The sequence below is a fragment of the Pinus tabuliformis genome, chromosome Q, assembly GCF_031772625.1.
Source record: "Pinus tabuliformis cultivar Carrire ecotype Pingquan chromosome Q, CPIR1, whole genome shotgun sequence".
Classification (NCBI taxonomy): domain Eukaryota; kingdom Viridiplantae; phylum Streptophyta; class Pinopsida; order Pinales; family Pinaceae; genus Pinus; species Pinus tabuliformis.
Genome location: NC_142296.1, coordinates 116,827,961 through 116,843,758, shown reverse-complemented (window position 1 = coordinate 116,843,758; position 15,798 = coordinate 116,827,961).

Sequence of the window (15,798 nt, the reverse complement as noted above, 5' to 3'; positions counted from 1 at the left end):
GGCAATCTTTTCATATTTTACGAGTCAGTTGAAAAGAGCTTAAAGGAGACTCGTCTTTTGAGGAACGAGTGATAAAACGGGTAGCAGCTGATTCCAGGTAAGGTTTGGAATTCTCCAATCATGGCAGTGTTACGAGGATGGCTAGTGAAATCACTCTTCGCAGCTGTTCCTCAAAATGGGTAAACAATCAAATGGGGGTGAATGATCGGCCAATGAAAAAGTGGAGGTGACGGTGCAAACACAACCAAGGCTTTAATGGCTGAAGTACTACATTCACGATGGTTATGTACCGAGGAATAGTTCATTTTTTAACGAGCTTAAACGCGGGGGGAAACATTTGCTCATGGCTTATGTTTATTTTTTAACGAGCTTGAACTATGTGCTAAAACTGCTCGATTGAATGGTCCCATTTTGATTTTACCATAAATAGCTTTGTTCTTTCAAAGATTGTACTGTATTTTTAAATGCTTCATCAAATTAGTCAGAAATGAACAATATATGTTTGAAAACGAGTTAGAACACTAATATTTTACTTTGAACTACGTAAAAAGTAATGAAAAAGTGTTTTTACCTCTCATTTTACCATTTCATTTGAACTTTGGTTTGTTGGAGCTTTGGAGGTGCTTTCCCCCTTTGATTTTCATCAACTGATTTTGGGAGATTCTGTGGACGATTCTCGGCGCCGTCTGGACCAGGTAGGAGCTAAACCTGAGCTCTTTCATTTCATGGTTTCCATTTTTCATTCTGAGCTTGATTCCTAGTTTTTCTGAGCCCCTGGGGTTTGAAAAACTCATTCTGCCTTCAGTGCACCCTCTGTGTATTGAAAGGTGCGTTGAATGTTGGCCTGTCTAAAGGCCATCTGACATGCAACACACCCAGAGCACTGTTGTAGGTGCGATGGGCGCAGAGAAGGAATTCTGTGCACAATTTTTTGATGGAAATTTTTCCTTTTTCTTACCAAAATCAGGATCTAACTCTTCTCTTGTTTTTTTTTCAGAGATCTTTGGAGTAAGATGACCATTACATGGCGAGAACGTGAGCATGAAGAAGAGGACATGCTTGCCCTACATGATCCAGTTACAGTAAATGCACTGCGGAACTGTGGCTTGCTGAAGTTTTTCCGCATTTCTAGCATGAGACAACAGATCAACTTACTGCAGTATTTGCTCGATGCTTGGGATCCTACCAACTAGGTTTTCCAGATCAGGGGAAAATCTATCCCCATGACTGTAGTAGACATCTATTTCTTGACTGGCTTGTCGAGGCAGGGTGCCCCCATCTCTTTATCAGGTTCGGCCCGAGGAGGTGACTCTGTGAGAGATTACGTTCGCCGGTACTGTAGAGAAGGATCTCAGCCGAGTAAAGACGGCAAGATCATCATCCGTGATGTAACTGACAAGTCCCTCAGGACTATTCTGTTTACTTTTGGTAGGATAGCCGGTGGTGCGGCTCTTCATGTAGCCAACCGATCTTATATGCAGTATGCCTTGGAATGCCTCCAACCGAAGGTGTTCAACTGGTGCGACGCAGTACTTATTGTGATGAAAGAACAGTTGACCAAGATAAAGAGCGGGAGGTTGAAGAACTTTGGGTATGGTTCTATTTTGACCGCCTTTGCCTTGGAGAAGATACCACTAATGCAGCCGCAGTATATTGCACTTGATTTACCTTCACCTACTGAACCACGTATGCAGAGATGGGTTGACCATATGTCTAGGCATGCTGGTCAGTCTCAGATTTAATTTTCTGATACCTTCTTCAGGTGGTTTGATCGTCAGGAGATGGTTTATTCCGAGTATCCATATGTTGGCATGGACTTCCGGGGTGATCCAGATTTAGTACTGCCGGATGGCGAACAGTGGGGCGCCATTGGTAAAATCTTTGACCATATTCCTGTTTATTGTTTTTTCATTTATAATGTCCTTGTGCTTTATTCTATCAAGACTTTAATCAAACTCATGTGTACATGCAGATGTTGGTCCTGTTCGTCCAGTAGTTCGTCTGAGAGTTCTGTTGGAAATAATACTGAGAGGGGGGGTGAATCAGTATTATCAGATCATTAAAAACTTTTTCAATGCTCAAGACATATACGCTACTTCAGTTAAGTGAACCCGCGTGTACACGCTACTGTGTCTAAAGAAACTAGCGTATATCCAGAAATCTTATGATTCAGTTAGCTTATCTTCAGTAAATGCATCAGAACATTATTAACCATATTAACAGTAAACAGGTGCAGTATAACAGAACAGATCATCACACAAAAGCCACACACATGAACACAAAGATATAAGGTGGAAACCCAATGTGGGTGAAAACCACCTGCTGCAAGTCATCTCAATCTTCTTCTTAATAAGAAAATCCTTTTACAATATTTGTACTAGTGCAGTCTTATACCAGTATGGGAGCTACAACCCCCTTTGCTCTTGTACTAGCCGATCCATTTACTAGTACGCAGGTTGCTACCTGCTACAATGCTCCAAAGATCTCCCTTAGCTTTTGTACTAGCTTAGATACTAGTACGTAGGTGCTTGCCTACAATCTTTTCTCCTCCAGGTACCACGTTTCATCAATTTTCAGACTGGATACACTGAAGCACAACACATAATCTGAAAGGCCACTTTTCATCCAATTTTCATACTGGACCCATAACTATCATTGAGGCTCAAAACAATCATCAAACTCTGAATCACTGAAACCCTGTTAACAACTGTCACCAGAACACAGAGCAGACACAGAACTCTGTAATAACCATCAGATCCATCTGCAACTTCAAATATCAAGCTTTACAATGTATACGCTACTTCGATGAATCAAAACCGCGTGTATACGCGCTTTTGCCAAAGACAACCCGCATACAGATCTAAAAATAATTTCTCATAACTTGCAGCTGTACCAGACATTAGTCATACTCATAACAATACATGCGTCAATATGTAGATCTAGAATAAGCATCATAAAGATAGTTCATTTCAAACCATTTGATCCCGATCTCTCCTTAGATCTTGTTCTCCATCAACCGGTGAGATCTCTCCTTAGCTCAGATCAAGCAATGCATCATCAACCCATAACCCTGCATACTGGATCTAATGCTTCCTCAGATATTCAAGACATTTCAGATACCCTTGCCTAATGATTTCCTTCTCCTTATATAGCCTTAGGCCTTGTTCAATACCAAGGGCCACAACCATAGAAATCCAATACCATCAACTTCAAAACTAGGGATCAACACGTCCGTCGAGACACCAAGGTCCAAAACCATAGGCACAACTTCCAAGGAATAACCGTCGTGGACCAAAGATAAGATTTCCACATACACGCTCTTTTGCTGAAGCCAACCTGCTTGTACACGCTACCTGGTATATAGCGAACCTGCGTATACGCGACTTGGTATATATTGAACCTGCTTGTATACGCGACTTGGTATATATTGAACCAGCGTGTATATATTTTTCTTCATACTTGTAGACTGATCATCAATTCCTTGCTGCTATCTTTCTGCACTATGATTTGTCATCAGTGTGATTTGCCATCAAGGACAACACTTGTCTCATAATGCCAACAATCTCCCCCTTTGGACTTGATGGCAAAGCTAACTTGTCACACTTAGAACTGTCATCTGATTCCTTTGAGCTATCCTCCATCAGTCACATCTGATATCTCTTCTGAAGATTCATCCAGTTATACATAAGTGAGATATTCTTCTATGAGAGGGTTGCCATCAAGTACAACACATGCATCATAATGCCAACAATCTCCCCCTTTGGACTTGATGGCAACAACACCAAATCACTCTCCCCCTTTGACATCAAGGGCAAAGGGTGGACCAAGATGTTCTCTTCTTTTGCTGAACATTTCGCTGTCCATACTCCCCCTGAGTATCTGTTAAAATCTCTGAATGATCTCCCCCTTTGTATATGCCAAAGTGTACCAATCTGTCAATGCTCCCCTGAGTATATGCCAAGTCTCTGTACTGCTGAAGTGTGCTGTTCATGCTCTTCCTGACTGTAGGCAAGATCTGCAAAAGATGTTCTTCAAGAAGAACATGACTCTATACATCATAAAAGACCTTCCTATCACCAAAGACTCATACATACATCCATCTCTCAACTAAGTGAGGATATACAAAAATTGACTCATCCACCCAACCGAGTGGGGATACATCAAAAGTTTACATATGAAAATCAATCATATTGCATCAATCATCCCAGGCATAGTGGGGAAACCAAAATAGGCCGTTTACATGACCTTGACACCATGAAAGAGATACCACAAAAGAGATATATGACATAGAGACGAAAGAACCAGACCAAGACTTATGAGAGTCACCAGCAGCATCTGATAATCACCATTCAGATCAGCAACCAAGAGATCCTTCTGTTCTCCTTTCGCCTTTGTTCCTCTTGAAACCAGCAACAAATGTGAACTAAAACCAAAAGCTTTAAGATAATGCCAACAATGCTTTATGAGACTTTAAGCTGCTCCCCCTGAACCTGTGCCAGATGATCTCTGTCGGACCCACATCAGACTTTTGCAACCAACATCTGTCCCTGCTGATTTCCTTCAAAAACTCCATATACGCGTCTGCATCCACATCAACAAGCGTATATACGCGGATAGGCCTTATGAAACTCGCGTACAACCATTTTCATATCAGCAACCTGTAAATGTCCTGTAGAGAATAAGTCATCAACCTATAACAAGGTATGTCTGCATCAATTCATCCCTTTGAACAGAATTTCGAGTCATTCACATTATATCATGTGTGAAACCACCATAGCCATTTCATCAACGTCAAGATCTACATGATCCAAGTATTATTACTTGGGAACATCTGCATCAATGTAAGTATCAACCTATCATCATATAGATAAGAACTCATCACCATGTCTCCAACAAAGCATCTTTGAGTAGTCATCCATGAGTCAACACTATGTATCTTGAGCTCAAACTCTTTTGACAAAGCTTCTTGATATCATCAACAGCAACAATCCTTATCCACATGAGTGCCTGCATCATAACTGTATGATCGTTATGCATATGACAACAGCAGTATATGAGTGACTCATCATCAAGTGAGGAAGATGTGTATTAAATCTTTGTACTTCTCCTTGTCCTTATGAAGATCACCATGTAAGCACCATATATGCATCATCAAGAAATCAACCATAAATCTGATCTGATCATTAACTATGTAACCCCAAGAGTCATATGAGATTTTATCATTGACAACTCATAACCACATCATTGCAAGATATATCATAAGCATCATCACCAAGGCTATTAACCATAATGCCAACAATGAAATAGTAAAGGCATATGCTCCCCCTCAACCTGTGCCATCTGTTAGATCTGATCATGCATATATCAGCAGTAAGCATCAAGACATCATCATCATCATCAAGTTAGGATCAAAACACTTCTAGACATCTTACAAGTATCAAAACATTTTTCACACATCCTCAGCCGACTGTAACTATTAACCAATAGAGCAAATAATGGACTGAATCATATCAGATCCCTTTTCTGAGCCTGTCCCCACTGCTTTTCCTCAGACTGACATATACGCGACTTTGCAGTGTCTAACTCGCGTATATACGCGACTTCCCTTTAAGGAACTTGCGTATGAGATTCAGGACACTGAAGGTTTACACTTTCAGCTCCCCCTGAGTCTGATATGTCTGTGCTGTGCTGTGTCTCAGTACATTGTGCTGACTGTACTTCCTTCTTCCTCCATATCTTCAAGTGTGATGAGGTTTTCTCCTTTTGGTGTGATGTCCATCCTTTGTTCCTGCATTCCTTTGCTATATGTCCAAGCTTGTTACATGCATAACATCTTACATGTTTCATATTCCTCCTGTAGCAATCAGCAGCTTTGTGACCAAACATATTGCAAGAAAAACAATATCCATTAAAGTACCTTGAATGTGATGATCTTTCTACATGATGGTCTTGAAACCTTCTTCTTCCACATCTAGCTGCAACATGTCCAAGACTATGACATACATAACATTCAACATTATTTATAGGAGGAGTAAAAGATTTTCTTCGAGGAGTCTCTTTCCTTGATTGTTGATGGGATTGACCTTTCATCTCCTTGTTGATCATTTTAGTTTTCTCTTTAGAGTTCCTTGCCTCACCTTGTGAGCTAGATTCACCTTCAACAGATTCATGAAAACCAAGACCAGTCTTGATAGCAGGAGACATTTGACTACTAAGAATATCATCCAAGGCTTTAGTACTATCTTGAAATCTCAAAAGTTTATCCTTTTCTTCTAATTTACCTTTCAAGATATTTACCTCAACTTGAAGTTGTTCCTCCTTTTCTAGACATTGCTTCTTCATGTCTTCTCCATCTTTCCTTACTTCTTCCAACTGATGCCTTAGTTTGAGAATCTTCTTTTCTTGTTCTTCATTCAGATCCTGCTGCATTTGACGAACTCGGAAGGCACATTCTAGTTGAGATTTTAAGCTGGTGACTTCGTTTTCTTGTTTTGCAATAGCTTGGAGTAGATCTGTATTCTGCTTCTTTGATTCTTCAAGATCTCCCTTTAGTGAGAGGATTGTAGCTTCAAGATTTTCATAGTAGCTGGATCTATCTTTGAGTTTCTTGATGGTTGTGTTCTTGTCATTGACTTCATTTCTTAGAGATGTTGCTTCAACCTGCAACTTTTGATATTTCTCCTTGAATAACTCTCGTTGAGTCTTAGCAGTTCTATCCTTTATGTTCAGAAGATCTTCTTGAGTTCTAATTTTGCTTCTTAGTCTTCTAAATTCTGCTTCTATCTCATTTCTTTCTTGTTCACCCATAAGAGCAAGTTCAATAGTTTCACTATCACTTCCATCTCTTTCACAAGGAAATATAGCTGGAACATCAGAGGATAACACATTCATACCTGATAATGATTCTGAATCTGATTCTGAATCTGAAGAGCTTCTTATACCTAATCCCCAATCGATTCTCCCACTGTCATAGTCCTTCTGAGATGTCTTCTTCTTCTTATGATCTTTCTTCTTAAGCTTCTTTCCCATTGTTCCAGGGATCTCCTTCAAGCAATTAAGATTCTACCAAAGGACCTGCTCTGATACCAATTGTTGGAAATAATACTGAGAGGGGGGGGTGAATCAGTATTATCAGATCATTAAAAACTTTTTCAATGCTCAAGACATATACGCTACTTCAGTTAAGTGAACTCGCGTGTACACGCTACTGTGTCTAAAGAAACTAGCGTATATCCAGAAATCTTATGATTCAGTTAGCTTATCTTCAGTAAATGCATCAGAACATTATTAACCATATTAACAGTAAACAGGTGCAATATAACAGAACAGATCATCACACAAAAGCCACACACATGAACACAAAGATATAAGGAGGAAACCCAATGTGGGTGAAAACCACCTGCTGCAAGTCATCTCAATCTTCTTCTTAATAAGAAAATCCTTTTACAATATTTGTACTGGTGCAGTCTTATACCAGTACGGGAGCTACAACTCCCTTTGCTCTTGTACTAGCCGATCCATTTACTAGTACGCAGGTTGCTACCTGCTACAATGCTCCAAAGATCTCCCTTAGCTTTTGTACTAGCTTAGATACTAGTACGTAGGTGCTTGCCTACAATCTTTTCTCCTCCAGGTACCACGTTTCATCAATTTTCAGACTGGATACACTGAAGCACAACACATAATCTGAAAGGCCACTTTTCATCCAATTTTCATACTGGACCCATAACTATCATTGAGGCTCAAAACAATCATCAAACTCTGAATCACTGAAACCCTGTTAACAACTGTCACCAGAACACAGAGCAGACACAGAACTCTGTAATAACCATCAGATCCATCTGCAACTTCAAATATCAAGCTTTACAATGTATACGCTACTTCGATGAATCAAAACCACGTGTATACGCGCTTTTGCCAAAGACAACCCGCGTACAGATCTAAAAATAATTTCTCATAACTTGCAGTTGTACCAGACATCAGTCATACTCATAACAATACATGCGTCAGTATGTAGATCTAGAATAAGCATCATAAAGATAGTTCATTTCAAACCATTTGATCCCGATCTCTCCTTAGATCTTGTTCTCCATCAACCGGTGAGATCTCTCCTTAGCTCAGATCAAGCAATGCATCATCAACCCATAACCCTGCATACTGGATCTAATGCTTCCTCAGATATTCAAGACATTTCAGATACCCTTGCCTAATGATTTCCTTCTCCTTATATAGCCTTAGGCCTTGTTCAATACCAAGGGCCACAACCATAGAAATCCAATACCATCAACTTCAAAACTAGGGATCAACACGTCCGTCGAGACACCAAGGTCCAAAACCATAGGCACAACTTCCAAGGAATAACCGTCGTGGACCAAAGATAAGATTTCCACATACACGCTCTTTTGTTGAAGCCAACCTGCTTGTACATGCTACCTGGTATATAGCGAACCTGCGTATACGCGACTTGGTATATAGTGAACCTGCTTGTATACGCGACTTGGTATATATTGAACCAGCGTGTATATATTTTTCTTCATACTTGTAGACTGATCATCAATTCCTTGCTGCTGTTGGATACCTATAGTAATAGGTTTCATATTTCATGATTGATTATCGAAAATCCAAATATGCTCTGCTTTGTTACTACAAAGATCCCATATTTCCGGGAAATCAGAGGTGTGTGAAATTACTTCAGATATTGAGGACCTTATTACATTTTTGTGGATGATTCAACAGTCTAATCTGGATCATGCCATGTTTCAATTTTGAGTTGTAGAATAGAGAAAGAAGTCTGTCCAAACAGCTTAATCTTGGCAGATAAGTAGTTCAGGTAGAGAAACAAAGGTTCCCAAAAACCTAATCTGGGACCTTGGAAGAGATAAGGGTAGAAACAGATAGAGTAAAAAAAGGAAAAAGCCAAAGAAAAGAAAAGGCAATTGAGGGTTGCAAGTCTAAGTGCCCCTCCAAGAAGAAACTAAAAAATGTTAGGTGAAATAGTTGGGTAGGCAGTTGTGGTTGCAGAAAGGACAGGTTCACCATTACATAGTTGTCAAAGATATTTTGCCAAGGCAATGGACATATCAGCAGAAAAGGTGGTGAATTTCATGGATTCACAGCAGAAAGCATCACTAACTTCACTTTTTCCCCCTTACTCCATCATTAACATCCCCTTTCTCAAAGATTCCCCTCCTTCACTTTACTAACTCCTAATTCTACTATTTAACTCCCTATTCTACCCCTTGCCCTAATAATAATAACACTAAGGTGTATAAAGCCCTAAATGTTATATATTCCCTCCCCTAGGCATAATAGCCGAGAAATCTGCAAAGAGGGATCATAGTGGCATCTGGCCACCATGGTGAACCTATCTCCGATACTCTCCCTTTGCTGCAGATCATTTCCCCTCAAAAAATACCTTTGCATGGGTAAAAACCCCTCTTTAAACCCCTCTAGCCCACAAAACCCTCTGCAAACCTTACAAAAATCAAATCCCGCTTTCGGCACATTCCCAAAGGCAAGCGCGGGTGGGCAGAAAAAACATTTGAAAAACTATGCCAAAACCCATAAACGTTAAATTTTCCGCCACCCTATCCGCCGTGCACCTTACACCTCCGCCAGCCGTCGGATCAAGCCCTCCAGATCCGACGGCCCATAACAATATCGGAACGCCGTCCACGTCCGCGCGTTAACTCCCGAGAACATGACGTTGCGCCTCGTCATGCCTCTGCCACGCGTCGCCCGTTAGACCGTCTCGGAGCTCCCTCTGACACCCTGGGCGCCGTACTCTAACCGCCCCGAGAGACCGTGACGGTTAGAGCCTTAACCGTAACCTTCACGGCTTAACCTCCGCCCGTCCGCTATTGACCGTTCTGCCACGTCCAGCTCACCGCTGACTGGACTGCCACCTCACCCCCGTTGACCTGTCGTCTTCAGCCACGTCCTCCCCGATGACGTCAGCTGACGTCACATCACCGTGACCCACCAATGACGTCATGCTGACGTCATCATAAAAAAGCGCCAAATGGGTAAAAAACTCATATTAACCGAATTTTGCGCGTTTTTTACCATTTCACTGTTATTTCGTCTGTACACTCTGCTCAGCCATTTCTGCCTGGATTTCCGCCAACCGGTACAATTAGCCCAAGCGACCACGTCAGCAGCTGCAGTACACCTTGCCACGACCCCTGCACGTCGAATTACAGGTATTTACCCTGCCCTGCCCTCCATACGGCCTGCATTCTGCTCTAATCTGCTCACAAGCATAATAGGACCGTAAAACAGACTTTTTCACCGCTAGAACCGGGTTATATCTCCACCATTGTCTCTGTGAAGTCCAAAAATTCCCTGCAGAGTTGTAACAAACTGCAATTCATCTGAAAACCCCTCAGCTCTGCGTTTCCCCGGCAAATTCACTGCTAAATACCTCCGAACTACTACCAGAAGCTCACTTAAGCCCCAAAGAGGCTCTGTTACCAATTACCAGCAGTATTTCAATTTCTAGCTGGTAAATTCCCCTCTGACAATTCAAAAAATCAAGTTATTTTCCCACTGAGGGCAGTCTGCAGTCTGTTTTTGCCAGTCACTTGTCAAATTGCAATATTTGCCCATTCAGAAGCTATGGAGACCCCTATTGCATTAAATATCAAGCCTATCAATGCTCCTCACCGAGAACTAGCATGGCAAGCCCTGGGAGACATGGATTACCAGATGTTGGACTGGTTTCCTATGGGAACTAAGTATAATATCCAAATGTTAAATGAACTGAGAGCCCAGCACATGAGTGGAGCAGATATCCTGGGAATTTGGGAATCAAATTTGCCCATATACAACCTTCCCCAAGTTAATCCCATGCCAGAGCTTATCTACAGTTGCCAAGAGCGCTATGACCCCAGCCAAAGGGCGGTCATTAGCCCCACAGGCCTAGTCCTGTTTCAGATCACTCCAGAGAGTATAAATCAGATGCTGCATTTCCATACAGCCAAGAAGTTGACCCCTCTTTCCATGCAAGATTTGATAAAGAGAGGAAATAACCTGTCTAATGACCAGATTGTGAAGATTAACCAGCTATTTGTCACACCTAGCTCTGAAGCAGTCAGAACCCCTCCCATTGGATACCAATACCTGAATGAGTTGGGCAGGATGATGGTGGACTTGATTGGCTATGTCCTAGGATTCAGAGGACTAGAAGATGTAGATGACTGCATATTGGCAATGCTGTCCATATTTGCCCCAGGTAAGCCTCCAGCTATCCACTATGATTATGCAACTTATATAGCTGAGAAGATTCATGACCAGTTCATGAACTTGAAGAGGGAGAGGCTGTTCAGATACACCTCCTACATATACCATCTGTTCTTGTTCAACCAGCCAGCTACCTTCTCTGTCCCTTTGAGGCCACTCAACGCCCAAGGAACCCCAAGATCAGTTGTTTTTTGGACCCCTGTGTTCCATCGTACCTCACTATCACCTTATACATACTGTGAGTTTATTGATTTATTTGTTCATCCAGCCCTAGCAGTGCTGCAAGGTGCCCCTTCTCCTAGACTGACCGATGACATGAAAAGAATTCTTCATTTGAACAAGCTTTACAACATCGGCAACTGGTACTTCTACCAGAATCACACAGTCATTAGGGTGTATGGATGTGAATTAAATCCATTTAGGCTGCCAAGGTACGTTCCCATGAGACTGTTTGCCTTAGAATATTTCAGGCAATTTGGGAACTCAGATTACCTACACTTTCAGAGTAAAAACAAGAAATCACAGTTGAAAGTGAGAAATCAGCTAGGTCCCTTCTTATACAACAGGAAGGAAGAAGGCTGGAAAGAGGCAGACAGGATCCTGGAAGGACTCCAGTTGAAAACTAGTTTTGAGTGGATTCCATATGACCCTAACCACTCTATTTCCCTCAGGAGGATCAGGTATAAGTTAGGCAACTATGCTCATGCCAGATTACCTGAAATTGAAAAATATGCAAATGCACCAGATTGGGAAGAGGGCACATTAGTAGAGCAAATGACTAATGAAGAAATACTTGAGCAAGAGGCTAGAAATGTCCAAAAACAAGCTGACTTGGAAACTTGTGGACAGGTGCCTATTTCCTACAGGAGGCAAATTGGGGCAGCCACCACAACACCAGCAACACAACAGCGAGCTGCCGAGCAGACAACCCAAGCAGCAAGCAAGGACAAAGGCAAACAGGTGGAACAACCACCTATATTAACAGAAGAACATGTTGACACCTTGCTACAGCAGCAAGAAGAAATGGAAGAACGGGAGTTGGGGCAGCAACAAGATAAACCACAAACTAGTGGGCAGCAGCCATTACAGCAAAATAAAGAGACAGATTTGCCCGGTTCTACAGAACAGCAGCCCCAAACAGAGTTGCCTCCAAGAACAGACATCAATGTGGACAGCTCAGTCCTCCAAACACCTCAGAAGGAGGACTTAACCAGAAAGAGAGAAAGAGAGACTCCCCAGACTTCATCCTTTATCAGAGGAGAGAAGAGACAAAGATTGAATGACTCCCAAGAGGAGGACATAGCAGTAAGGCAGGCCATGGGCATGGGCCCACCCAGTGGAGAACTCTCGGCCAGCTCATCTCAAAGAGGACCAGATATGACAATGGGAGGAGAGGTCAGCTCTTCTGGTCAGCATAGAGAGGGGCACTCAAGTATAAAGCAGCAGTTCATAGAAATCAAGAGAAGGAGTGATCCCATAAAAGTGCAACTCTATGATCACTTGTTAAAACTAGCTCCCAGCAACCAGCAGAGACTAATGTCTGCTTTTGATGTGAGTGAGGGAAAAATGATAATGAGCCATTTCATGCCCACAACTCTACATCCTCAGTCCACCTCAGACTATTTGAGAACAAATATGGAGGTTCTGGCTAAAGATATTCACCCCATGGATAAGATAGAGTTACACAAACAAACGGGTGAAATGGTGTATGCCTCCCTGGCAGATGAGACACTGGAAAATTACAAGTTAAAGAGCAGCCTAGACAATACATCATCCCAGCTAGAATTGGAACGAGCATCCTCACAGGCCAAGGACAACAGGATCAAATCCTTGGAGGAGGTAATCATAGAGATAGGACATGATCCCAAGGATGTCAAAGGCATCCAAGAACTGCTGAAAATAAGGGATGCAGACATGGCAGCCCTAAGAAAGAAAATCAAACTCCCGGCCACCATCCATCCACAAACAGATGAAGTTGCCCAGCAACGGCAAGAAAAAGATACCACAGACCTGCTGGTATCCTTATACAAAGAGCTGGTTAGGACTCAAGACCAGCTAGGACAAACTGAAGCTGCAAAGGCAGCACTACAAGAAGCCATGAAACAGAAAGGGGAAGGTCAATCCTCCCAGCCTCCTCCATTAATAATAAATCTTGAGGAAACACCTCCGATCATCACTCCTCCTCCTCAGCAAACAGGAGCTACAGCACCATCCACAGCCCCCACAACAACATCAGAGCAAGCTGCTAGCTTAGACATGCAGAAGCTACAAGCAGAGATCCGAGCTATGGAAGCTCAAATGAAAGAGCTGGATGGGCTCAAACAGAACTTGGCTAATGTTAATGAGAAATTTGATAAAAGCAAACAAAATGAGGCAGCCAAGGAGAGAGAGGTGAAAACCCTTAAGAGAAGGATTGCTGAGCTGGAAAAAGAGCTTGCACTGGAAAGGGTGACAGCTGATATGAAAGCAGTGTTGTGGAGCAACATTGGGAGATCCATTGCCAAACAGTGGCAATACATTGAAACCATGGATGAACAAATGGTGCTCATCACCAAAGCAAACAAGGAAATACAGAGAGCAAGGGCAAGCCTTGGGCACATGCCAGAAGCAGCTACCAGGATGATCAATATCCTGAATTATAAAACCAGCACTCAATTGGCTAGCATGGGAATCAACAACAGGACAGAAACAATTGCCATAGCCAAGAGAGTTGTTACATTGAGAAACTTGATTGGAACCTTGGAGAGAAGGACACAGGACATGCAAACAGAAATTAACAGGTTCCTGGAGAAGTTTGTAACACTGCAGAACAGAGGCCTCCCCAACATTTTGAGCAGCGTGGGAAGACTGCTCACCCTGGACAACTATAACAAGAGAATTGATGCCCATGCAGTAGCAGAGATTGCAAAACCTCCCAGCACTTCAAAGGAGCCAGGGCCAGCTACAGGGCAAATGATGTATGACAGAGTGGAGAACCTGTTTTTTCTCATGAATGAGATAGAGCATCTGTTTGATACACCACCCAATTTCTTCAAGTTCACAGAAGCAGATGAGACTCTAGGGGCAATTTTGGCACATCAACTGCCCACACAGGATGTCTGGAGGCATTTGACCCAGACAATTTTGACAGGCCAGAACCAATAGCGCAGAAGGAAGAAGCAGGTACATACAGTGACAATTTTGGGAATTAATACCCACATGAAAAGGCAGAGGCTGAGCCAACTCAGCCAGACCAGTCACTCGCCACCAGCAGCAGTCAAAGTCACAGCTGACAGGTCCGAGACATAGTGTACCAGCCTACAGTCGGGTTTTCTATGCATTAACTCCAAATATTCAGACCGACTTAGCTATTCTTATAAAGCTAAATATCTTCTGACAGAGCATTAAGATGCCTGTGCTGTGTATTAAATGTGTAATAAATTTTCGACATAATATCTTAGATAGTTGGTGAGAATGTAAAGACTGAGATAACGCAGAACTCAGATATTTCTGTAGACCACCGCTAGTATATATAGACCCTTCACAGATGCTGAAGAGGTTGCTGGAATTTTCTCTTGGATAACTTCCATCTGCTGTAATATTTTCAGAAGATTAATACAAAAGAGGAATGGAACTTCCAGAAGTTTGGTGTGTTTGATATCTTGTGGTGAAGGATGCATGTTCCAGGATTCCATGGGTGTTGCATAAAACTATAAGTATTCTCAAATCTCTTTGTCGTGTCTGTTTTGAGTCTTTTGTTCTCTTTACTGTTCTTATGTTTACACTTGATAGCAAGGTGAAAGGATAGTACCAGGATTTAACTATGTTTACCCTGGATTCAAACTGAGCTATTATAAATGTTTTCCTCTTATACAGTAACAGAATTGTAATTCTTAAATGCTGCAATTCAAAACTGTGTTTTTATTATAACAGTCATTCTCAGGGATTCAACTTTGCCCCTAAGACCTCTGTTTTCTCTTCTTAAAGCTATCTGTTGGGAACACATAGATAAATAGTGGAAATTCTTGAATGCTTTCACTATTCGTGCTACCTGTTTCCAGTCTTTTAATCAAAAATCTGTTCTATTAAACTCCCAAATGGCCCTGTAAGTCCCATCTTTCATCTCAAAACTTCAAACACATACAGCTACAGACTCCATTGCCCAATGGTACTCAACTTCTCAGAAAACTACTTCACTAGAACCTAAAAGGAATTTCACCAACCAAACATAAACAAAACACAGTGCATAATAGCTAGCCTAAAACCCTACAACAAACAGTTACAAATCATAAAGAGAGAGCCCTCTCTGATCACTGTTAGGCTAGAAGCGGTGATCCAAAGATTGGTTAGTGGTTACCCCGGCCGTATTCCCTTGGGAGTCATAGGGAACAACCTGGGTGTTAACAGCTGCTATCTTTCTGCACTATGATTTGTCATCAGTGTGATTTGCCATCAAGGACAACACTTGTCTCATAATGCCAACAATCTCCCCCTTTGGACTTGATGGCAAAGCTAACTTGTCACACTTAGAACTGTCATCTGATTCCTTTGAGCTATCCTCCATCAGTCACATCTGAT